The 24,577-nt window shown below is 48.5% G+C and overlaps 1 protein-coding gene across 4 annotated transcripts in view; it reads left to right on the top strand.

Moving 5' to 3' along the window:
* Positions 1-24,577, top strand: part of ADARB1 (adenosine deaminase RNA specific B1) — a 144,256-nt gene that overhangs the window by 45,688 nt on the left and 73,991 nt on the right. Inside the window, exons 1-2 of one of the 4 annotated variants that reach the window (XM_073231235.1) lie at positions 8,147-8,269; positions 15,123-15,223. The exons of 1 other annotated variant lie outside the window; for it this stretch is intronic. The gene's annotated coding sequence lies outside the window, so the exon portion shown is untranslated. Of the gene's footprint in view, positions 1-8,146; positions 8,270-15,122; positions 15,224-24,577 lie in introns of those variants that run through there. 2 more of the 4 variants (XM_073231236.1, XM_073231234.1) reach the window with 2 other exon arrangements.

The raw sequence follows: 24,577 nt of genomic DNA, 5'->3' as shown, positions 1-24,577 counted from the left end.
GCAGTTTGGCGTGAAGGTGATAAAAGAGGTTGGTGAGCATCATGTTTGTGGAAGAGGCGTGTGACAGAATGCGAGGCTGGCGGCTGTTTTGTCAGCTACATGAGCCTTCAGGGAAGGTGGGAGTGGCTGATCTTGAGGCCTTAAGTACGCTGTGAGTTTAGAGCTGCCCATCTGCCAGGGCTGCGGTCGGGTCCGCTGCTGTCTGGGTTTCTCCAGGCTGCCGATTCTGGGCTCAGACCTTTAGCCTTTCAGGTCTGGGAGGTCTGAGTGTGCATTTGCTGATTCTCGCTTTCCCTCTCCAGACCTTGCATGGCATTTGTACTAAGGCCGTGGGGGTCTGCTCGGTCTCCCCTGCCAGTGTTTGCCATTCCCAGTTTGCTGGGGGAGCTGGTGGGCCAGTGCCCAGGCCTGCCCGCTCCTCAGTGGCCACTCCCCTCCCTCTGCTGAGCTCTGGGTGTAATGCTCTTCACTTGGTCTCGTTTGTTTATTAGCTGTGACTGGGTAGAATTAGTCTTCACTTTTAGGGCAGGAAAATCATTCCCTGAAAACAAGGGCGAAAGTCATAGTAAAAATACTTGGCCACGCATCTCTTTGTTTAGGGGAATCTGAGATGGGCTGCTGCTCGAGTGTCAGACCTGTGGCAGGTTGCGTTGAAGACATCTGTTAACAAAGACGTCTGCTTCCCCCAACTGAGCGAGCCCGCCAGGCCTGTGGTGACCTTACCCAGGACCAGAATTGAGCCGGTCCTGTGAGGCATTTGCATGCATGTGGCCAGAGGGCAGGCAAGTGTCCTGAAGGGGACAGTTGCTGAGAGCCCAGAGCACCTCCCCAGGCTTCTTATATGACCCCCACCAACTGCCATGCTGGCAATTCAGGCAGTCTCTACTGTGCCCTGTCCTACCCTGTTCCTCCTCTGTGGGGTGGTGCTGACCACCAGATGAGGTCCGGGCTCTGCACCTTCGAACTTGAGTGCCGGGGAGCCAGGTGCACAGCCCCTGATGGCGCCAGCAGGCACTGCCCAGAGCACTTCTGCCGTTTCGCTGTCCCTCAACCCCCAGCTTTCTGTGGAGGCTCTGAGCTCATCCCTGGTGGTAGGGGCATTGGGCTCCACTGGAAATGATCATAAAACAGTGACATGTGGCCACATAGGGAAACCCTCACCTATTTAATGAGTTATTTTAATGTTTGCAACAAGCTTTAATTTCCCATGAAGCATTATATTGCTGAAAGTTTAAAAAAATAATGTTTTTCCCTCAGGTCATAAAATATTTCCAGTAATGTCCACTAATTCATTCAAAAAATAAGATGAGGGGTTTTAAATTATAAAATGAAGGAGTCTTTTGAAAAGCCGCATTTAAACACTGTACATGTTTTAAGCATATAAAGTGATAGGCTTTGAGCTGCGGAACCAGCCCTCCTGAAGAAGGTGAGCGCACCCATGGCCTGCACCCCCAGGGCCTCGCCCCACTCCTGACCCCTCACCCTGTAGCTGCTCTGTTTTCTGTCACAATAGGTCCCTTGGTTTTTCTAGAGTTTTCTGTACATGGATCAGACAGGATGCTCCTTGGTCTGGCTTGTTTCACTGTGTAGATGAACCTAGAGGTTCATCTGCATTGTATCTGTCATTCTAAAAACCCCTTTCTTATGGGGGAGAATGTATTCTTATTGGCTAAGAGCATGGAATATATTTAATCCTGTAGGTAGAACAAATGGCAGAGTAGATTTCTGTTGGTGTGTTAAGACCAAAATGCAGGGGAAATAAAAGATGAGTAAACTGAGGCTTAGGTGGCTTCAGTGCCAGTACCAGGTCATGTGAGAATGCTGTTGAGTGGAATCTTCCAGACCCAGGTGAATCGGAGCTCCGACACCATATAGCCCTGTCACTGGCCATATGGGCCCCACTCAGCTCAGTGAGGACGTTGTGCTTCCATCATTACAGAGCAAACGTGCTGTGCAGACCACTCCTCAAGTCTGATTTAAATGACACAAAAATGTTCAGATTAAACCACGACCTTCAGACCAGACTGTATCTCCTCCTGCTTTCTCCTTCATGGAAGCGATGAGTGGGGTGAAGGCTGGTACCCAGCCTGCCCAGCCTTGTTTCTTCAGCACCGATTCTGTGACACTAGGTTCAGTGGCCAGTTCCCTGCTCTTGGCATTTATAGTCTAACACTTGAATATTCTTGTGTTTAAGTGTTTGCAGCAGTTTTACCATGTGAAGTGTTTACTGTTTTCTATAGTAGTTACAGACTAGAAGTGACTTGATCCTTGTGAAACATTAGCCAGGGAATGCTCTGTCGCTATTGAGGTTGAAGTATCCATGTGTACAGTTGCCATACTTCGGAGTCTTTTATAGTTCAGAACAATTGAAAAACACATTTTCTAAAATTTCCTCTTGCGTTCGGTTTTCTCTCGTTGGCCACTGAACATTCCACCCACCCCGTGACAGAGCCAGGACCCCTGGAGTCCCGCCACCTCTTTCACTCACCACCGGTTCCGTCCGTCACAGCTCTGCCGTCCCCTGACTGTCCTCACGGCTTCTAGCCTCAGCCCTTGGGCCTTGCCACAGAGCTGTGAGAGCAGTCTTCCTGAGGACGGCCAGAGTGTGCATGCCCACAGACCTGGTCCTTGGCGCCTTCTGCGGCAAGGCCCCCCAGCCTTCCCCAGAGTACCCGACGTTCCCATCTATGCCAGCGGCGCCTGTCTGCCCCTTGCCCCTGCCAGCCTGCTCCGGGCCCTTTGGCTCTGGCCAAGCTGCTGCCCTCCCTGGGCGCTGCTGGCTTTCGGTCTTTCTTTGTGTGTACCAGTTCTGAGGACTAAGCACTTAAAATAGAAGCTCTACAAAAGTTAGGATGGATACCTCTCTGCCCTGGTGCCCTTCAGTGACTGATCACTTCGTTGTTCACTGTCTCAAGCTGTTCAAACCTTTGCATCTTGCAACAGTTGGTGTCTCTAAACATCAGAGTCCGTTTAGTTGACCATCTTTGTTTGACTGTGCAGTCATGTAATGGTTTTATGCATCTACAAGGTAGAAAACAAAAGTACTTACTTTTTGGCCGAGCAAAGCCCTAATTTCAACAGTCAATTAAATTATAATGATAAATATCACTTTAAAAGGAAATGCAATTGCTTCATAGTCAATACGATTATTACTGGCATAGCAAACCCACCAAGTACTGAGTGGTACATTTATTTTAACACAGCTTGCCCTGTCCTTGCTGTCCGTCCGCACCAGGCATGTGGGATCCTACAGGGCCTCTGTTTTGTCAGCATGGCTATGGCGTTTGAGTTCCTTTTGTCTGCAGATTGTCTGGTAGGAACCTGGTATAGAAACCTCTCCAGGTTGACTAATTTTGGGTCACACTGTTTCAGAGGAGGTTGACCTGAGCCCAGAAGTAGGCCTCTCACCAGGAGAAGGCTCCGGAAGGATGGTGGGCTGGGCCACAGAGCGGGATCCATAGCTAGTAGCTCTGGGCCCTTTGCATGCCCCCACACTGCCTCTGCAGACCTCCAGGCTGCTCCTGCCTGCCCTGCAAGCGAGGGCTCCAGGCAGACCCAGAGGGGGCAGGTCACCATGCCCTCCAACCCATCTTCTATTGCTGCTCAGCCTCAGTTTTTCTCTTCTCTTGGCAAGAAATCTCGAGCCTCAGCTACCCTTCCTTATGCCTCTCATGACCTTGTCGACCTCGTGCCTCTCATCAGTGCTCATCTTCGGGACGTGGGTCCAGCGACCGGCAGCTGGGTGCTTCCCGTGGCTGGTGCTCGGCTGCCACTAGTCCTGTCACTGTTTGTGGCGCTCTGCAAGATAAGCCGTTGCTGTGGGTTTTGGTCCCTCTGCTGCGTTTTTTAATGTGCTTCTGCTGTGAGTAGTGTTCCTCCAGAAGTGCACACGTGTCCATTTTAACACAGGTCACAGGTAGCACATTTGGTCTCCCTCGTGTTCCTCCTGGATGGTGTCCCTCCCTCACCACAGGTCTGCCCACCTCTCTGGATTCTGAAATGATGCACTCCTCGCTTCTCTCAGTCGGCGGCAGCAGCTGCAGCCCTGAGCACACGGCCGGCTATCCTGGGACTGAACTGTGTGCAAACTGGGTCATGAGCATCTTCTGTGTTTCTCTTGATGTGCTCACGTGGCAGATTGCATTAATTGGTTTTTGTACACTGAGTCGTTTTTACATTCCCAGAACAAGGCTGACTTGATCCCGCCATGCCATCTTTTAATGCTCTTGTGTTTGGTCTGATGGCATTTTGCGGTGTGGGGTTGTCACATCTATGTCGTAACAAGTTTGGCAGAAGCTTTTCCTTCTTCATCTTGGCAGAATGTTCTCTTTTTTTTTTTTTCAGTTTTCTAATTGTAGTGCATTAGCCCATCGTTTTACCTCGTCACCATTTTGCAATATGCATATTTATTTTACTTGATCTTTGTCAAATTTAGAGTTGAAATTTTTTCTTTATTTCTTTATTTTTTATTTTATTTTATTTACTTTTTATTTTGATATCATTAATCTACAATTACATGAGGAACATTATGGTAACTAGACTCCCCCCATCATCAAGTCCCCACCCCATACCCCATTACAGTCACTGTCCATCAGTGTAGTAAGATGCTATGGAGTCACTACTTGTCTTCTCTGTGCTATACTGTCTTCCCCATGCATGCCCCCACCCCGCATTATGTCTGCTAATCATAATGCCCCTTTTGCTCCCTTACCCCTCCCTTCCCACCCATGCTCCCCAGTCCCTTTCCCTTTGGTAACTGTTAGTCCATTCTTGGGTTCTGTGAGTCTGCTGCTGTTTTGTTCCTTCAGTTTTTGCTTTGTTCTTATACTCCGCATATGAGTGAAATCATTTGATACTTGTCTTTTTCCTCCTGGCTTATTTCACTGAGCATAATACCCTCTAGCTCCATTCATGTTGTTGCAAATGATAAGATTTGTTTTCTTCTTATGGCTGAATAATATTCCATTGTGTATATGTACCACCTCTTCTTTATCCATTCATCTACTGATGGACACTTAGGTTGCTTCCATTTCTTGGCTGTTATAAATAGTGCTGTGATAAACATAGGGGTGCATATGTCTTTTCCAAACTGGGCTGCGGCATTCTTAGGGTAAATTCCTAGAAGTAGAATCCTGGGTCAAATGGTACTTCTATTTTTAGTTTTTTGAGGAACCTCCATACTGCTTTTTACAATGGCTGAACTAATTTACATTCCCACCAGCAGTGTAGGAGAGTTCGCCTTTCTCCACATCCTCACCAACATTTGTTGTTTGTCTTTTGGATGGTGGCCATCCTTACTGGTATGAGGTGATATCTCATTGTAGTTTTAATTTGCATTTCTCTGATGATCAGCGATGTGGAGCATCTTTTCATGTGCCTGTTGGCCATCTAAATTTCTTCTTTGGAGAAGTGTCTCTTAATATCTTCTGCCCATTTTATTATTTTTTATTATTATTATTTATTTATTTATTTTTGAGAGGGCATCTCATATTTATTGATCAAATGGTTGTTAACAACAATAAAATTCTGTATAGGGGACTCAATGCACAATCATTAATCAACCCCAAGCCTAATTCTCAACAGTCTCCAATCTTCTGAAGCATAACGAACAAGTTCTTACATGGTGAATAAGTTCTTACATGGTGAACAGTGCAAGGGCAGTCATCACAGAAACTTTTGGTTTTGATCACGCATTATGAACGATAAACAGTCAGGTCAAATGTGAATATTCATTTGATTTTTATACTTATGTGAATCCCACATTTCTCCCTTATTATTATTATTATTATTATTTTTATTTTTAATAAAATGATGAAGTGGTAGGTAGATGCAAGATAAAGGTAGAAAACATAGTTTAGTGCTGTAAGAAGGGAAATGTAAATGATCAGGTGTGTGCCTCTAGACTAAGTATTAATCCAAGCTAGACAAGGGCAACAAAACATCCACGGATGCAGAAGATTTCTCTCAAAACAGGGGGGTGAGGTTCTAAGCCTCACCTCTGTTGATCCCCAATTTCTCACCTGATGGCCCCCCTGCGACTGTGCCTGTCTTAGGTTGTTCCTCCCTTGAGGAATCTTACCCATCTCTGGCTAACCAGTCATCTTCCGGGGCCATACAGGGAAATGTAAAGTTGGTAAGTAAGAGAGAAGCAATATTGTTTGAAAAGGTTAGCTTTTTACTTCTTTGCAGATTTATGCCCTGTGGTTTCTATGCCCTGATTTGTCTTGAGGTATCTTTACCACTTGGAAGAATTATGATACTCAGTAATTTCGATATGAGGCACGAATTCTACTTAAGGGTTGTAATTAGGAAGGAAGAAGAAAAGCTATAGAAGTAGCAGACGGAAGAAAACATGGGAAGATTGATTATTTCTTTGACTTATCTTTTTATAGTGTAACATAAGCATGTATAGGTTTTAAACTACTAATTAAATTGCGTGCACACATTAACATAATAGGAATACAGCTACATAACCAAAGTAGACCTACAATTACCAGCCATATCCAATGAAACCAAAAAAAACCAGTTAGGCTCTTCTGCCCATTTTTTAATTGGATTATTTGCTTTTTGTTTGTTGAGATGCGTGAGTTCTTTATATGTTTTGGATGTCAACCCTTTATCGTATCTGTCATTTATGAATATATTCTCCCATACTGTAGGATGTCTTTTTGTTCTATTGATGGTGTCCTTTACTGTACAGAAGCTTTTCAGCTTGATATAGTCCCACTTGTTCATTTTTGCTTTTGTTTCCCTTGCCCAGAGAGATATGTTCATGAAGAAGTTCCTCATATTTATGTCCAAGATATTTTTGCCTGTTTTTGCCTATTTCTAAAAGTTTTATGGTTTCATGACTTAGATTCAGGTCTTTGGTCCATTTTGAATTTACTTTTGTGTATGGGGTTAGACAGTGATCCAGTTTCATTCTCTTACATGTAGCTGTCCAGTTTTGCCAACACCAGTTGTTGAAGAGGCTATTATTTCCCCATTGTTTATCCATGGCTCCTTTCTGATATATTAATTGACCATGTATGTTTAGGTTAATATCTGGACTCTCTATCCTGTTCCACTGGTCTGTGCATCTGTTCTTGTGCCAGTACCAAATTGTCTTGATTACTATGGCTTTGTAGTAGAGCTTGAAGTTGGGGAGTGAGATCCCCCCCACTTTATTCTTCCTTCTCAGGATTGCTTTAGCTATTCGGGGTCTTTTATGGTTCTGTATAAATTTTAGAACTATTTGTTCCAGTTTGTTGAAGAATGTTGTTGGTATTATGATAGGGATTGCATTGAATCTGTATATTGCTTTGGGCAGGATGGCCATTTTGACAATATTAATTCTTCCTATCCATGAGCATGGGATGAGTTTCCATTTGTTAGTGTCCTCTTTAATTTCTCTTAAGAGTGTCTTGTAGGTTTTCAGGGTATAGGTCTTTCACTTCCTTGGTTAGGTTTATTCCTAGGTTTTTTTTTTAATGCAATTTTGAATGGAATTGTTTTCCTGATTTCTCTTTCTGCTCGCTCATTGTTAGTGTATAAGAAAGCAACAGATTTCTGTGTGTTGATTTTGTATCCTGCAACTTTGCTGAATTCAGATATTAGTTCTAGTAGTTTTGGAGTGGAGTCTTTAGGGTTTTTTATGTACAATATCATGTCATCTGCAGATAGTGACAGTTTGACTTCTTCTTTACCAATCTGGATTCCTTCTATTTCTTTGTTTTTTCTGATTGCCATGGCTAAGACCTCCAGTACTATGTTGAATAACAGTGGGGAGAGTGGGCATCCCTGTCTTGTTCCTGATCTCAGAGGAAAAGCTTTCAGCTTCTCACTGTTCAGTATGATGTTGGCTGTGGGTTTATCATATATGGCCTTTATTATGTTGAGGTACTTGCCCTCTATGTCCATTTTGTTGAGAGTTTTTATGATGAATGGATTTTGAATTTTGTTGAATGCTTTTTCAGCATGTATGGAGATGATCATATGGTTTGTCCTTCTTTTTGTTGATGTGATGGATGATGTTGATGAATTTTCGAATGTTGTACCATTCTTGCATCCCTGAGATGAATCCCACTTGATCATGTGTATGATCCTCTTGATGTATTTTTGAATTTGGTTTGTGTCCCGACCTGCAGGACTATCAACTGGGGTCAACGACCTGGAGGAGAGAATTGAAAAAAAAAAAGAGAGAGAGGCATGGGACACAAAGAACAACCAGCAAGACAGGATGTCTGATCAAGCTGGCACAGTTTATTGTTTGCAGGCTCAATTTATACAGGTTAGCAAGTAAGGAGTGGGTCAGGAGATAATTGGACCTTAGGTGGCGCCGGCGGGGAGGTGTAGAGGGGTGATTGGGTCTTGGTTGGCGCCGGCGGGAACGGAGGACCCGGAAGAGAAGCGGGGAGTTCGCCATTTTGGGGGTGGGGGCCCTTGGGAGGGAGGTTTTAAGGGAGGGGCTTTCCCCTGGGGCAGAGGGTGTTTCTTGATTAACAAAGGACAGAAAAAGCACATGTTGCGAGGTAGCCTAACCACTAGCTCTAACCTAGAAAAGCACATGTTGCGAGGTAACCTAACCACTAGCTCTAACCTAGGAGTTCACTAAATGCGTTTCTTGGTAATAGGGGAAAACTTGTTTCTAACGCGTGGATGGATTCATTGTTGCTGACTTTACAGGAAAGACTTTACTCAAACGTTGCTGTTGTCTTAAGGCTTTTGTGACTGAGTCTGCCTAAAGGCCCACAGGTTTGCTCCCAACAGGTTTGCTAATATTTTGTTGAATATTTTTGCATCTATGTTCATCAGGGATATTGGTCTGTAATTTTCTTTTTGTGTGTTGTCTTTGCCTGGTTTTGGTATTAGAGTGATGCTGGCTTCATAAAACAAGTTTGGAAGTATTCCCTCCTCTTCTTATTTTTTGGAAAACTTTAAGGAGAATGGGTATTATGTCTTCTCTATATGTCTGATAAAATTCAGCGGTGAATTCTTCTCACCCTGGGGTTTTGTTCTTGGGTAGTTTTTTGATTATCGATTCAATTTTGTTGCTGGTAATTGGTCTGTTTAGATTTTCTGTTTCTTCCTTAGTGAGTCTTGGAAGGTTGTATTTTTCCAGGAATTTGTCCATTTCTTCTAGGTTATCCAGCTTGTTAGCATATAGATTCTCATAGTATTCTCTCATAATTCTTTGTATTTCTGTGGGGTCCATTGTGATTTTTCCTTTGATGTGTGTAGATTCTCTTTTTCTCTTAATAAGTCTGGCTAGGGGCTTATCTATTTTGTTAATTTTCCCAAAGAACCAGCTCTTGGTTTCATTGATTTTTTTTTCTGTTGTTTTATTCTTCTCAATTTTATTTATTTCTTCTCTGATCTCTATTATGTCCCTCCTTTTGCTGACTTTGGGCCTCACTTATTCTTCTTTTTCCAGTTTCAATAATTGTGACTGTAGACTATTCATTTGGGATTGTTCTTCCTTCTTTAAATAGGCCTGGATTGCTATATACTTTCCTCTTAGAACTGCCTTCACTGTGTCACACAGAATTTGGGGCTTTGTGCTGTTGTTGTCATTTGTCTCCATGTATTCCTTGATCTCTGTTTTAATTTGGTCATTAATCCATTGATTCTTTAGAAGCATGTTGTTAAGCCTCTGTGTGTTTTTGAGCCATTTTATTTTCCTTGTACAATTTATTTCTAGTTTCATACCTTTGTGATCTGAGAAGTTGGTTGGCAAAATTTCAATCTTTTTGAATTTACTGAGGTTCTTTTTGTGGCCTAGTATGTGGTCTACTCTGGAAAATGTTCCATGTGCACTTGAGAAGAATGTGTATTCTGCTGCTTTTGGGTGTAGAGTTCTGTAGATGTCTGTTAGGTCCATCTGTTTCAGTGTGTTGTTCAGTGCCTCTGTGTCCTTACTTATTTTTTGTCTGGTTGATCTGTCCTTTGGAGTGAGTGGTGTGTTGAAGTCTCCTAAAATGACATTGCATTCTATTTCCTACTTTAATTCTGTTAGTATTTGTTTCACATATGTTAGTGCTCCTGTGTTGGGTGCATAGATATTTATAATGGTTATATTCTCTTCTTGAACTGCCCTCTTTATCATTATGTAATGTCCTTCTGTATTTCTTGTTACTTTCTTTATTTTGAAGTCGATTTTGTCTGATCCGAGTACTGGAACACCTGCTTTTTTCTCCCTGTTGTTTGCATGAAATATCTTTTTCCATCCCTTCACTTTTAGTCTGTGTATGTCTTTGGGTTTGAGGTGAGTTTCTTGTAAGCAGTATATAGATGGGTCTTGCTTTTTTATCCATTCTGTTACTCTGTCTTTTGACTGGTGCACTCAGTCCATTTACCTTTAGGGTGATTATCGATAGATATGTACCTATTGCTGTTGCAAGCTTTGGATTCATGGTTACCAAAAGTTCAAGGGTAGCTTCTTTACTATCTAACAGTCTAACTTAACTCTCTTATTAAGCTATTATAAACACAGACTGATGATTCTTTATTTCTCCCCCTTCTTATTCTTCCTCCTCTATTCTTTATATGTTAGGTCTTTTATTCTGTACTCTTTTGTGTTTCCTTTGACTGCTTTTGTGGATAGTTGATTTTATTTTTTGCCTTTAGTTATTATTTGTTTGGTCCGCTTTCTTTGGTGTGATTTTATTTTCTCTGGTGACATCTATTTAGCCTTAGGAGTGCTTCCATCTGGAGCAGTCCCTCTAAAATACCCTGTAAAGGTGGTTTGTGGGAGGCAAATTCCCTCAACTTTTGCTTGTCGGGGAATTGTTTAATCCCTCCTTCATAGTTAAACGATAATCGTGCTGGATACAGTATTCTTGGTTCAAGGCCCTTCTGTTTCATTGCATTAAATATATCATGCCATTCTCTTCTGGCCTGTAAGATTTTTGTTGAGAAGTCTGATGATAGCCTGATGGGTTTTCCTTTGTAGGTGATCTTTTTCTCTCTCTGGCTGCCATTAATACTCTGTCCTTGTCTTTGATCTTTGCCATTTTAATTATTATGTGTCTTGGTGTTGTCCTCCTTGGGTCCCTTGTGTTGGGAGATCTGTGGACTTCTGTGGTCTGAGAGACTGTTTCCTTCCCCAGCTTGGGGAAATTTTCAGCAATTATTTCTTCAAAGACACTTTCTGTCCCTTTCTCTCTCTTCTTCTTCTGGTACCCCTATAATGCGGATATTGTTCTGTTTGGATTGGTCACACAGTTCTCTTAATATTCGTTCATTCCTAGAGATCCTTTTATCTCTCTCTGCCTCAGCTTCTCTGTATTCCTGTTCTCTTATCTCTATTCCATTAACAGTCTCTTGCACCTTGTCCAGTCTGCTCTTAAGACCTTCTGTCGATTGTTTCATTTCTGTAATCCCCCTCAGAACTTCATCCCTTAGCTCTTGCATATTTCTCTGCAGGTCCATCAGCATGGTTATGACCTTTATTTTGAATTGTTTTTCAGGAAGATTGGTTATATCTATCTCACCATACCCTCTCTCTCGGGTTGTCTGAGTGATTTTTGACTGGACCAGATTCTTCTGCCTTATCATGTGCGCAGGCAGGTGGAGCGTGTGTGAGCTGTGAGAACAAAGTTCCTTCCTGCTTCTTGGTCGCCTTATCCTTCTCCGCTGCCTGTGCCATCTACCCGCACACCTGGAGCAGTCTCTGGGATAATCTCCTGAGCTGCCGTGGGTGGGGCGGCCCTTGGGCTAGCCTAGAGCCCTGCAGGGGGTTGTAGCCGCGTCGGGTGTGTTCTCCTGTGAGAACAGCACCCCTTCATGCCTCCGGACCTTGCTCTGGCTTCCCCTGCCTGTGCCGGTTAGCTGCGCACTGGGAGGAGACTCTGGGTGGTTTCTGTGGGTGGAACTGTTCTGTGGCTGCTCTGCAGCTGTGGCGGGTCAGCTGGTTTGCTTGCAGCGCTGGCCGAGGGGATTAATGGCAGGCTGCTTATCACTGTGAGGGGCTTCAGGTCTGCTTTACCAACAAGGGGGCTAGGGGGCCTGAAGTTCCTCAAGATTCCCAGGCTACTGGGCTGAGTGTGCTGGGATACTCTCTCTTTTAGGTGTAGTTGTATTTGTTGTATTTTCAAAAATCTATATGGTTTTGGGAGGAGATTCCCCGCCCTACGCCTACCGCCATCTTGAGCCCCCTCCTCCAGAATGTTCTTGTTGAACATCAGGTAGAGCTTTCTGGAGAGGCCATCCAGGCCTGGAGTGTTCTTTGTACAATGATTTTTGCTTTCCTGTTTCTAATTCTTTATGGTTTAGTCTGAGTTTCTCTTTCTTCCTGAGTTGATTTTGAGAAGTTGTATTTTCTTGGAGTTTGCTCATTTTCCTGAGTTTACAAGATGTGTAGAGTAAAGTTCCTTATGCCCTCTGAGATATTTAGTGTGGTCAGGGTTTGAAGTGATGATTCTCCTTCGGATCTCTTGCTGCCGACCTAAGTTTCTTGCTAGACTTAGTGACCAGAGCAACACTGTTCCATTATGCCCATGACTTGTGGGTCTGGGATTTGGGTGGGGGGTGGGGGGCGGGGCATGGTGCATGCTGTGTGGTGACTGGGACTTCAGTTGGGGTCGCCCAAATGGCTGGAGGCAGCCCTGTGTCTGGGGTATCAGTTCTGGGTGTCAGCTGGTTCCTTGGTCTTCGTCAACGTCCTGTCCCTTTGAGGAGGCCTCTTGAGTGACTTAGCATCTGCCTGAGGTTGGCCTGACATCTTTCTTTCCATGTGGCCTCTAGGGCCTCCACACGGCACCACAGTCTCAGGGTCTCCAATGTCTGACCCAGCTGGCTACCCCCAGAGAGAACCTCCTGAGTCAAGAGCCCAAAGGCCCATCTCAACTTCTAGCCAGCTTGTCATGGTGGGCATGGGGCCCCCCACGCTGGGTACAGGGCTTGCATGCTGGGCACAGGGCCTGCCACACTGGGTATAAGGCCTTCCACTCTGGGTATGGGGCCTGCCTCTGCAGGCATGGGACTTGCCATGGCTCACGGGGGCTCAAAAGGGTCACTAACTTCCAGGGCTTGAGTCACACAGTGGTGGCCCCCAGTCCCTGTCCTTTCTCAGTTCTGAGGCTGGTTCATTTGGGCCTTTACTCTTCTGTTCTTAGTGTGTTCTGATGAGCCGGAGATTCGTCCCTGTGTTTTCTCTTCACAGAACCAACACGTATCATTGTGTGCCTTCTATTATGTGTGATCAGTACAGGTTTAATTTCTCATTATTGCCTTCCTCCCTTGTCTTAGTCTTATTTTCCTCTCATAGACTTTGAGATGGGCACTCATTTGTGTTTTTCTCCATTTGCTGCTGGGACCATTTTTTCCACATGCCACACAATTTGATTTGTGATCTTTTCTGTTTTTAAGTTCTGAATGTTTTGTTTTCTACTGTGATATTTTACCTTAATCTGGGGATTGTTTAGAATACTGCTAAACTTCTGAATGTATGGGGCTTTTCTCGTTCTGCTTGGGTTCCTAATTTCTGGGTTCACAGTCTTGTGGTGCAGCATGAGCCCTGATCTCTGTCCCCGGGAACATCCTGAGTTCTGCCTTAGGGGCTGGGGTGTGGTTTCAGGATGTGGGAAATGTTTCCTGTGTGCCTGAGGACATGTGCATGCCCATAGGAAGGGAGTCTTGTGTATGGCATCTCATGTATAGTTTGTTCATTGTGCCACTCAACCCTTTGATATGTTGTTGGTTTTACGTGCTGTCAGGCTCCCTCTGTTCTTCCTCTGTGGCAGGAGCCTCTTGTCTGCCCACTGTCTGCACTCTCACTGTGTGCTCTTGCTCCTCCACATAAGCCCTGCGGTGCCCTGCACGGTGCTGGTTCTTCGCTCCATATACCAGGGCTGGAGAGGCCGAGACACTCCCTCCAGGCCCTCAGCTGCAAAGCTGCAGAGCTGGGGTGGAACCCAGGGCTCCCCTTCTTGATGTCTGTGCTCCCAGTTCCCCAAGGAAGTGTTGTCAACTTCGCAGTGTACAGAACCCAGCTCCCCAAGGGTGGCCACGCTGGATGTGCTGGCATGTTTCCCCTGCAGGCACGCAGGGAGGTAGGACTTGCACCTCCACTTCAGAGCCGGCAGGCCCCAGGGTGGGCACTTGTAAAGCTTCTGGAACCTCTTCGAGGTTCACACAGTCCTTCCTCATCTTCCTTGGGCTGCAGGAGGGCCGGTGTCCTGTTCCTCGTTAAGGGGGCTGCTGTGACTCACCCACACCCTACTGACAGGGAGGAGCTGTTCTGCAGGATCATGGATCATGAGCTAGGAGGTCATGCACGGTGGGAGGCCACAGTGGACCCTTGCCTTTGCCCTCCCCTCTGGGCCGCAGAGCAGGGACCACGGTGGATGATGGGGTCGGCGACAGCGTGCACATCTGGGTGCTGTGCGGACAGGACAGCTGTGTGACCTGGAGCTCCAGGCCAGCAGACCTGGCGGTGGTGACATAGCATGCAGGGGACTGTGCTTACATCTGTCCCAGGAGACATGTTCACACAGTTACAGGGCAACCTAAGCTTCCCAGCCGAGAGAAAGCTGCGCATTGCGAGATGCCCCCCACAACAGGTGTTGTGACCCTCCATCATCCTGAGAGGCTCTTACACCATCCCTGGCTGTTGTCTCTTCAGTGATTCGTGAGTTGAAAGCATTTTTAAACAGACAAGAAATGACATGGAGATGTTGCGTAACAGACTTCTGCATCCCGAGGCACGGTGGCCTGTAGCTTCTAACCCCGGGCAGAAAGCCTCAGGGAAGGTGCCTGGGCCTGTGCGTCTCCATGTCTGTGCTCACACATGTACATGTGGTGTTTCACTTCACAGAACACAGGTATGCACAGGATTTTGCCGGAGCCCCGTTCCTCAGCACGTGAGGGTGCTTGCTTGTGCTAGAATGTCAGGGAGCGGAGTCCTGGTTGTGGGGGCAGTATGTGCATCTGCTCGTGGTGGCAGGCAGGATGAAGGCATGATTGGTGGTTCACACTGTACTTAAAAAAAACCATAACTTTGAAAAAACTTGTTTAAACTTGTATTTAGGAAGAAGCCTTTTAATTAAGAGTGTCTATTAATGGAGTTCACATCTGAAATGGTGAAAAAGCTTTTAATGTTGAGTTAAATTAATGGATAGTGATTGAACCTTTTTATTACACAGAGTGAAGTCCTTTGGGCCTGGAGCACAAGAGAGGGATCAAGGCTGCTGGCCGAGCACCTGCGGCCATCCCCGCCCTGCCTTGTCATCGGGCAGATTTCAGGGTAAGAGTGGAAACCTATACAGATCTGCTGACGATTGATAAAAATGACTTCTGCTGGTGTAAACTGATTAATGAAGCCTTTGGCTTACCTTTTAATGTGTGTCCCGGTGAGCAGCCCCCCAGCAGGGGCCATGTCAGGCCCTGTACACCCTGGCCGGCCTCAGATCTCTTCCTCCAGGCAGCTCTCTGGCAGGTGCTGTGCTGCCTCCAGCGGCTCGCAGCCCAGTGCCGCATCTGGCATCAGGTCTTCATTTAAGGCCATGCCTCTTGCCAGGTGCTAAGCTGTAAAGCCTTTTACCATAAACTATTTTCTTAGAGGTGATTAAAATAAAATTTCCATAGTACTTATTTTTTGGTGACTATTACATGACTCAGCCTCTGCTTTTGAGAGAAGTTGAGACAAATATTAAAATCCTAGTAAAGTTAGTATGATCTAAGGTTAATTTATGGCTTTGGAATGACTCATTCAAGACAGGTGAGTTTCAAACTTTCAAGGAGGGTTTCTCACTGTCACAAGTGGCTGCTGGGGAGCTTCTGGAGCCTCAGGGCATGGCACGCTCATTCACTGGTTCCCTAGACACCGACTGGGCACCCTCTGGATGTGGGTGGGGCAGAGGGAGCCAGGGCAGAGCCCAGGAGAGGCCACCATCTCTAAGGAGTGGAGATGCGCCCACATCCGATGGCTGGCTTTGAGTTCATGCCTGGAAAGGCCCCCCCTTGACAGTCTGTCTGTGAAGGGCAGGAATATGCGGTGACTGGTCCCAGGGGAGACCTTTAAAAGGGGCTTTGCCAGCTCCTCAGCCCCTGCTGTTTTCCTTTAGGGCATCTGGGCCATGGGCATGTGGGAAGGAGGGAACCAAGGGCACCTCACGGCCACTTGTGCAGTGGGACAGCTGACTTCTTTTGGCTCCACTGGCAGTAGGAAATCAGTTTCTCTGTCGCAAAGCTCATGGTGAGATGAGGAGAGTCCCAGAGCTGGAGCGAGTCTGAAGGAGACGCTGAGCGTCCGGCAGCCGACAGGTACGTGAGGCATTCCACGGGCGCAGAGCAAGCTCATGCTCTGTGTTGCATGCGTGAGATAGCAAGTATTTTTATCTCAGTGAGCATGCACTGGAGAAATGAATTATTTATAATGTTTTGTGCAAATAAACTGTGCTTGAAGCACAGAAAAAATAATCAGGCCAGAAGGAAATAGCTAAGGCATATGCTGAGAAGCAAGATTAGAAGGTTGTAAATGCTAAGATACTACATTACATGCTGTGTGTCCTGCCGATTCCGTGTGGACAGATGTCAGCTGCAGAGCAGAAGTTCTGTATTTTCTTTCCTAACGTGAGAGCTGATTCTGGCAACACACAGTCTGAGGTATCACCCTTTTCCTTCTGGGTGGCTTGAAAAAGAAAAGGCAAATGTGGAAGTTCTTGGTTAAGACTCAGCCTGTGTTCTCTGAAGCCGCCCCATTGGCCTCCGTTGCTGGCAGAGGCTGTTGGGGGGCTGTGCTGGGCTTCGCCACAGTCTATGCTCCTGCCTTGTTTTTGTTTCTTGTGTCCTGACACATGAGAACACCTCCTGTGGCGGCATTTCGGGGCTTAGATTGTCAGATTCCTGGTGTTTACCCAACTGCTCGCATTATGAGAGGGACCCAGAGATACCCGACTCTCACTTAAACTTGAAGACTTTCTGTTTGTTTCTCTTTGCCATCACGCCCAGATGTTCCTTTATAACAGATGTTTATTGACTCCCCCTTTTTATTCTGAAATGAAATTCATGGAAGATACTTACATAATTGCAATCATACAATTTTAAAGAGCAGTGTACTGCCCAAGGGTGCTGAGGGGAGGTAAGGGTGCGCGGTGAAGTCCGTCCTGTCTCTGTGGGCACTCAGGCCCCGCTCCTGCCAGTGGGCTGCTACGGTGTGCTCTGTGCGTGCAGGCGGAGCTGAGTGGCCTTGTTCCTAAATGCCCTGCGGCTCATGGACTCATTCTGAGAGAAGCGGGGTACACAACGCAGCTGCAGTCTGGGCAGTGGAGTATGTGGAAAGTATGGGGAAACAGTGTTGATGCATAAAACAAAGCTGGGTTCTGGGCTTGGTTGACCGCGAGCCACTGTTTCCCCGAATGTTAGTTTTTTGCTTTTGGGATGGGCATGCTTATTCCATGCAGTGCCCTCTACCCACAGAGCACTGGGACCACCCAGCACTGGGACGGTCAGACCCTCTCTGGTGTGGCCCCTGAGGCTGACCCTGTGGCCCCTCCCCCAGAGCCGGGTTGAGAGGACCGGGGCAGCAGGCCCCAGCATAGCGTCTCCAGCAGGCAGCACTCTAGAGGGGCTGTCAGAACGTGTCCTGTAATGCGACTCCAGCCCTGGACGGAACAGCAGGGGGTCCTGGAGAGGGTGCTGCACATGCAGGCCTTACTCATTGGTGGCAGGGACCCCAATTTACTGCCATACGAGTTAGGGCTCTGGAGTGAAGTCTGAATCCTTATGTATTGTAGCAGAAACTTGGCATGTTTTTCCCATAAAATGATGTACTGGCTAATGTAACCTCTTGAGCAAAGATGACATGTTAGTTCACGTGCATTCCTGAAGGTTACTGAATTTATCTAAGAATGAAGAGTGACCTCAGTGTGCTTCTCTGTCATTAGTCATTGTCACCAGGACTGTCTTTGTGAGTTTCGGCCTGACTCAGCAGCATCAGTCCGACAAGAGGTGTGAGCTCAAATGAAAGGTCACCTATCAGAGCAGCTCCCAGGGCAGAGAATGCCTTTTGTTCCATCTGAGGCTTTGGGGGAGCGGGGTGCCTTTCCAGCAGCCTCTGTCGTTCCAGAGCTCAGTGCCACTCTCATTTGCTCCTGTGTTCAGGATCTGGAAGTCAGAGGAGCAGTGTGTCCCACGGGGTATGTTCTGTATTGAGGCCTTCCGTCTGCTCACACTGATGGCCCATCAAAGTTCCCGTCCTACCCTGGGAGGAACAGGACAGGTGGCCCTACTCCTGCTTCCCGGAGGACCCGTGGGGAGTGAGACTGTTTTTCAAGGTGACACTCCATGTGTAGGCTTGTTTGCACAACCATCTGTCCAGCTCCATCCAGGGGGTAGAGGGCAGGCTTGTACTGAACCTGCGCAGTAAAGCATGTTGTCAGGGGCAGGAAAGTGGCTCAGTGCAAGTATTTGCTCCTGGAGTGGGAAGGCTTAGTGAGAGTAGATGCCGTTGGATGGTGTTTCATGACAGCTTTAAAAGGCACCATCAGCTAAATTGAGGGCTAGAGATGCACACAGATGGAGGCGGGCATCCTCAAGCCCTCCTGAGGAATAAAACCATTAGCCTCCTGACAGAGCCACCAGGAGCCAGCCCAGCCTGATGCCTGCCAGGCCACCCTTGTGGTCCTGAGCTTCCAGGCTCCCCACCCAGTGATCCTGGTCCATCCCCGGGAGAGTCAGCAATGTTCAGGGGTGTCCACTGTGCTCAGAAATGTGAGCCCCTGGAAGTGTTTACAGTTGAGGCCCCCCTGACCCCCTGCCCCTCTTTGCTCTGACTTCTCCCACGCTCTGAGGGCTCACTGACCAGGGCAGGCCCAGCTCATGAGGGATCTCGATTTCTGTCGGCAAGCTCCCTCCCCCTGGCCTTCTGTGGCACTGTGCCCATCATGTTCACAGTTCCACCTGCCTGCAAGGGCAGGGGATTACAGAGGTGTGGACACCGGCAGGTGGGATGCCAGCCCCACATACACTGGGAAAAGAATTTGCTACACCTGAACCTGATGGGTGGTACCTGAGAGAAAGAGGCCTGGCTTAGTTTCTGGAGTCCATAATACTTGAAGATTCCCACCTACATCAGGAAGGACAGGGCAGTGCTGTGGAATTACGGTCAAAAGCCTCACACATAATTTTCACAAAAGATGAAATCTGAACATCCAGTAAGCCTGTGAAAGGTGCACATTCATTCGGCAAACCTTGAGAGCCTCCTAGAAGCCAGACCCCATCACCTGTGGTGGGAGGTGAGGGCACGAGTGAGTCATCATCCTTGCTGCGAGGCCCGCCCCAGTGAAGGTGGAGGATGCCAGAGAGCTCAGCCCAGAGCCCAGGGTGGTGGCCCAGGGGATGGCAGCCGTGCACCCCTGAAGCCTGGGCAGAGACCAGATGTCCACTATAGTTGGCCAGGTGGACCCTCAGGCGAGGTTGGGAGCTAAGAGTGGTGTTTGCATTTTTAAGGAGTTGTAAAGCAAACAAGCAAAAATCAAGAATGCTACAGACACTGCATGTGGCCACAGAGACTGAAATACTTGCCACCAGGCCTGTGCAGAAATGTCTGCTGCCCTGCGCTCTAAGGGCTGAGCTTGCTGTGGGGGCTTGTCCTGGCGGCTGGCTCTGCTGGCACTGATAGGCCTCAGGAAGGCTGTGCACTGGACACAACTTGCAGACCCAGAGTGACTTGGCCGCCCTGCACCCAAGGCCAGAGGGTGGGGATGCTTGTCTGTGCCTCGCTCGTCTCTGGGCTCATGAGAGACCCCATAGTATGATGGGTCCTGAGGGTGCATACACCCTAATGGGCAAAGAGGACGGCTGGCAGGCAGTTGACATGAACTCCGTGACTTCAGGGGAGAAGGCCAACGCAAATGGTCCAGAAAAAGTGGCTTCTAATGGGGCAGAAAAACTGTAAGAGACCAAAGCTAATGTGAAGCCAGGAGCACTGTGAAGTCTAGGGATGTAGATAGAGACCAGAGAGCCTGCCTGGGGTGACGAGCCTGGTGTCTGCATGCCACAGTCCAGTAGACTGGAAAAAGAAGGGCATGTTGAGCACATGGGTCTGCTAGAAGATGAGGCGCAGGTGCAGGTGGCAGTCCAGGGGACAGAGGTGGGCAGGAGCTGAGGGCCCTGGGTAACGTCGCCACCCCCCTGCCACCTGCTCACGTTCCAGAGGGGTCCTTGGTGGCCTAGGGGTTGGCTGCGTGCTGTCCTAAGAACTGACTGCCACACCTGCTCTCCAGGATTCCTTACTTTTAGAGGTTGCAGGCCAGGGAAGCCAGGTGGAAGCATGACAGGGACTAGGGACGGCTGCCTGCAGGTAGCAGGCCACACACTGGAGCTGCCCAGGTAAGCTGGAGCCTAGCGGAGACGGGAGTAAAACTGTCCTACCCCATTGTGGGTGGGAGATGCACACTCCTTCCTGCGGGGAGGCAGCTGGCGGCACGGTACCCCCAGACTGCCCTCTGGATTCCCAGCGTCCCCACCCCTGGCTCTGGGCTCCTTTTCCATGCTCCCATGGGTGACGAGGAGCAGGTTTCGGTCTCCTGGCATGTTCTGCATAGAGGGGCTCCTCTCTTCTTCCTCAGCCCTGGGGCAGGCTTAGTCCAAGCTGACACACAGGGCCAGTCCTGCTGAAGCATGAACATAGTGGATAAGGGAAGCATCTGGACTGTGCAGGTGACCACAGTCACAGTGCAGTAACCCTTAGCCATGGGGGGCCCCAGAGCTCTGGAGTTTGTGGCTCTAGGAATTCCAGTGCATAGAACCCATGGCAACATTTCAGGAATGCTGCGTCCTAGACCCGCTCTTTGATTTATACCACGAATGTGTTGAGCCCTTGAGGGCAGGTGCTGGCCTGACCTTGGGAAGGAGTTAGGACAGGAGAGGCACCTGCCCTGTGGAGGTCGGCTGGCGGCAGGGCACAGTCACACCTCTGCCGCCAGTCAGTGTTGGCCGAGAGGGACACCAGCAGGGGGCTGGGGAGCTGCGGTGTGAGTGAGGACGCAGAGGAGTCACTGCGCCACTGAGGGCTGGCCCTCCCCTGGTTTCTCTTCTGCAGATCCACCGGGGGCCGCAGGCCTGGGGCGCAGGGGAGATGCAGCACCTGTGGGTGGCCACAGGGGCTGGGGAAGCTGGTAGCCAGGGAACAAGAGGGAGTGAGTGATTTTGGATTAGTTTCCATTCAAAAAATGGAAAAGTAATTGGAGTAAAACCTGGTTTAAACAGCATCACGTTTGCAAAATGTCTAATAAAATAGTTGTATTTCCAGTTTGTACGTGTTGTGGCTTTAAGTTTCCATAAAGCCAAAAGTGCACATTAACCATAATATGTGCCTCAATAAATGCAAATCAGATTGCCTGCACCCTGGTGGGTGCAAGATCCTAAGTATCCGTAGTTCTCAGAAGTCCATCGGTAACTTTCTTCTAGTTGTTGTGTGCTCTGGTATAGCTAAGCACGAAGCGCTGGATCCAGATACCTGGTCGGGAAAAAGAGACGCCGGCCCGGTCGCCGGCCGTGCTTTCCGCGTGCGCGTGCGGTGGGGACTCGCAGGCCGGCAGCGCCCTCTCGTGGACGCCTCGGTGCGGTGTTGCCGAGCCACCGGCCTGGAGCTCCTGCCCCGATGCGCAGAGAGAATCCTGGAGGGCGAGGCTCCCGGCCGCTGCCAGCCATCCTGGTTCAACGGCCCACGGGTGACCTTTTGGACGTGGGCCAGAGTACGGACGTGGCTTCTCCATCACCCCCCACGTGTGCGTCTGTGCCGCCGGCAGCGGCGAGGAGACTGGGCCTGTAGTAGAGGTAAAACGCAGAGCCGTGGAGAGGAAGGGCGGGCAGCCCCTCGTCCTCTGGTGGAACTTGGGCGCCAGGGACAGGGCCTCCGTGGGCAGACAGCCTCGTGGGCTCAGGGTGGGGATGTAGCTCGTGACCACGGAGGGGCGGGCCGGTACTGTTACAGCGCTGGGGGCAGCAGGGGCCCAGTGGGCGCTGCTGCCAGGGCAGACTGTTTCCCAGGTGCTAGGCGGAGGGCCGAGGCTGAGAGGGGCTGCGTGGAGGGAGGGCTGTGGCCGGAGGCAGGGCCTTGGGTGGGTGCGTGCGGGCTGAGGGGAGGTGCCAGCCCTGGGTTTTAGTCCAGTTTCTATCAAAGCGATGCCTTCCAAGTCAGACGTCACCTGAGTTTGAAGGGCTTTTGATGGGGAGCAGCAGCCGCAGCCCTCACCCTACTATGCGGCCGCACTGCTGTTCATGAAGAACTGCAGTGCTTCTGTTTCTGAGTGGGTTAGCGGATGCAGCAGACGGGGTCACAGCAGACGGAGCTTCTCCAGGAGAAAGGGTCTGCTTAGGCAGACAGGCCTGGGATGGTGGTCCAGCTGGCTAGACCCCCGACCCGCTCTGCTCTGGTGTTCGGTCTGCAGTGCACGGACACCCCACGGTTGGGACATGACTGGAGGAAGTCCAGGGCGCGTGCAACTGGCTCCTGAGCAGGGTCCCAGGAGCTGCCACGTGGTACTTCTGTTTCCCGCCTAGTGACACGATGCGGTCTTGTGATCACGACCATAGCCAGGGTGCCGGGAATGTCCTTCCCCGGCCGGCCTGTGCTCTGGACACCAGGGCAGTGGTGGTCCCTGCCTTACTTCTCACTTGCTGTTCTCTGACTTACACATTTTAGACGTTGTTTATTGACTTTCAGTTCAGACAGAGGAGGCTTTAGCTTACACTGCTCCTCCCCTTATCTCTATGTCATTTAGGAGGGCTTTTGGCTGAAAGTAACGAAAACGTGATCTACAGTCTTAAACAGCTGGGGACTTATTCATTAATATTTTTCATAATAAGCAATGCAAAAATGGGTTTTCCTAGAGTTGGACCAGAGCACAGCTGTGTCAGGAATGTGGGCTAGTGTCTGCAGTTCTCTCAAACAGCCCCTCATGGTTGCGAGGTGGCTCTTGCCACTCCAGCCATCACTTCTGTGTTCAAGGCAGGAACTGGGGTGGGCGGACAGGTCAGCCCTGTCCTTTCATCAGGGCATTCTGGAAGCCTCCAGCATATTCTCGTTTGTGTCTGTTGGCTAGAACTGTGTCTCGTGGCCAGCGTGGTCACCAAGAGGCCTGGGACAGTGAGTGTTTGACTCTTGTAGCTTCCCGGGGGAAGGGAGCCCACACTGGGGAAGCACGTGGGGTCAGCCAGCAGCTTGGAAGCCATACTCCTCTGTGGGTTGTCATAGCAACTGGAGGTGCTTTTCCCTGGGCCCCCAACTTCCCCTAGATCCCCACCGTGTCAGCTCTCTACACTGCTGGTCCCCTTTCCTCACTTTCTGCTATTCGGCTTCTGTCCAGTTTGGTTTTCTGTTTTTTTGTTTTTATATTATCAAAGTAGGAAAACTATATTTTCTGTAACTGTTCAGTCAGTTTCAAATCCATAAAAGACATTTATAGTATCATGATTGGTAAATGCTGTTCATTACATAGCCAAGTAAAATGCATCTGATATTTCTTCTCTGCCTCCCCCATGCCATCCCTTTCATGTGTGCAGAGGAAAATATTAAATAATTTATCTTTTAGCACATGCTACTAGTTGCCATGTTTGAGTTTACTTTACGAGTGCGTCACTCTGCTTTTGTACACTTTCATCTTTTCTGCATTTCCACCATACCTGGGGTGGCAGAGCAGGTATGCGGCTGCATCCTGAGTTTGAGTCCTGCCCTCCACAGCATCCCTGGGTCCTTGGGCGCCTGCTCAACCTCCTGTCCATAGTGTGGGTGATGGGAGCGGGTGGGGTTCCGGGAGCCCGTCTGGGTCGGGGAGCAGGCAGGCAGGCTCCTGTGCTTCCTTATCAAGGGGCAATATGCTTTCCTCCCCCATCTCCAGGCCTGCCCTGCATGTTCACTCCGGTTTTTGGAATATATTCATTCGTTCTTCTTGAAATCTATGTATTTTCTATTTTATTTCAAATTGAGACTGTATGACTTTTCTGCTACACTTTGTTTTTTTTCTGGGAGTTTTGTTTTTTAAGCTGGGTTTATTGGGATGTAACTCACATACAGTGAAAGCTCCCACACATCCTGGCAAATGTGTCGTTAGGCACCATCCCTGCAGTCCGGGCAAAGACGTCTCCTCCATCCCAGAGCCCTTCCTGCTCGCTCAGCGGTCCTGACCCACTGGCCACAGAGCGGCCTGTCTGAGGTTGACATCTGTGACATTGTTTGTGTTCCACAGAACCCAGGCCATGTGATGAGGGGCAGACCGGCCCAGGCTTCATCTGGGTCCTTGAGGGTGCTTCAGACAGTAGGTGGTGCCGTGGGCTTGCTCCAGGATGAGGAGGGGACCCCACAGGGAGGCTTTTCCTGTCCTCCGTGCTTTTTCCTGTGCGTCCCCTTGGGAGTCCAGGTACCAGGCTCATTTGGAAAAGCTTCTGCTCACTGACTTTGTTTTAACCATTTTAAAGGGTCCATGAGTAATGGCATGGAATATTTAGAGCCGCTTTAGTTCAGTGAGTAATCTGCTTTGTGATTACATTTTATCAAATAATTGATAATTTAATTATGATTGAGTCCTAGGGTGGGGGGCTTATTATATTATGGAATTGGAAGGTATAATTTTATACATCTGTTCCAATATTTTAA

This window comes from Manis javanica, chromosome 3 (assembly GCF_040802235.1).
Source record: "Manis javanica isolate MJ-LG chromosome 3, MJ_LKY, whole genome shotgun sequence".
In the NCBI taxonomy this organism is placed as follows: domain Eukaryota; kingdom Metazoa; phylum Chordata; class Mammalia; order Pholidota; family Manidae; genus Manis; species Manis javanica.
Note: the sequence above shows the minus strand (reverse complement) of the source record. Positions and strands in the feature narration are given on the sequence as shown.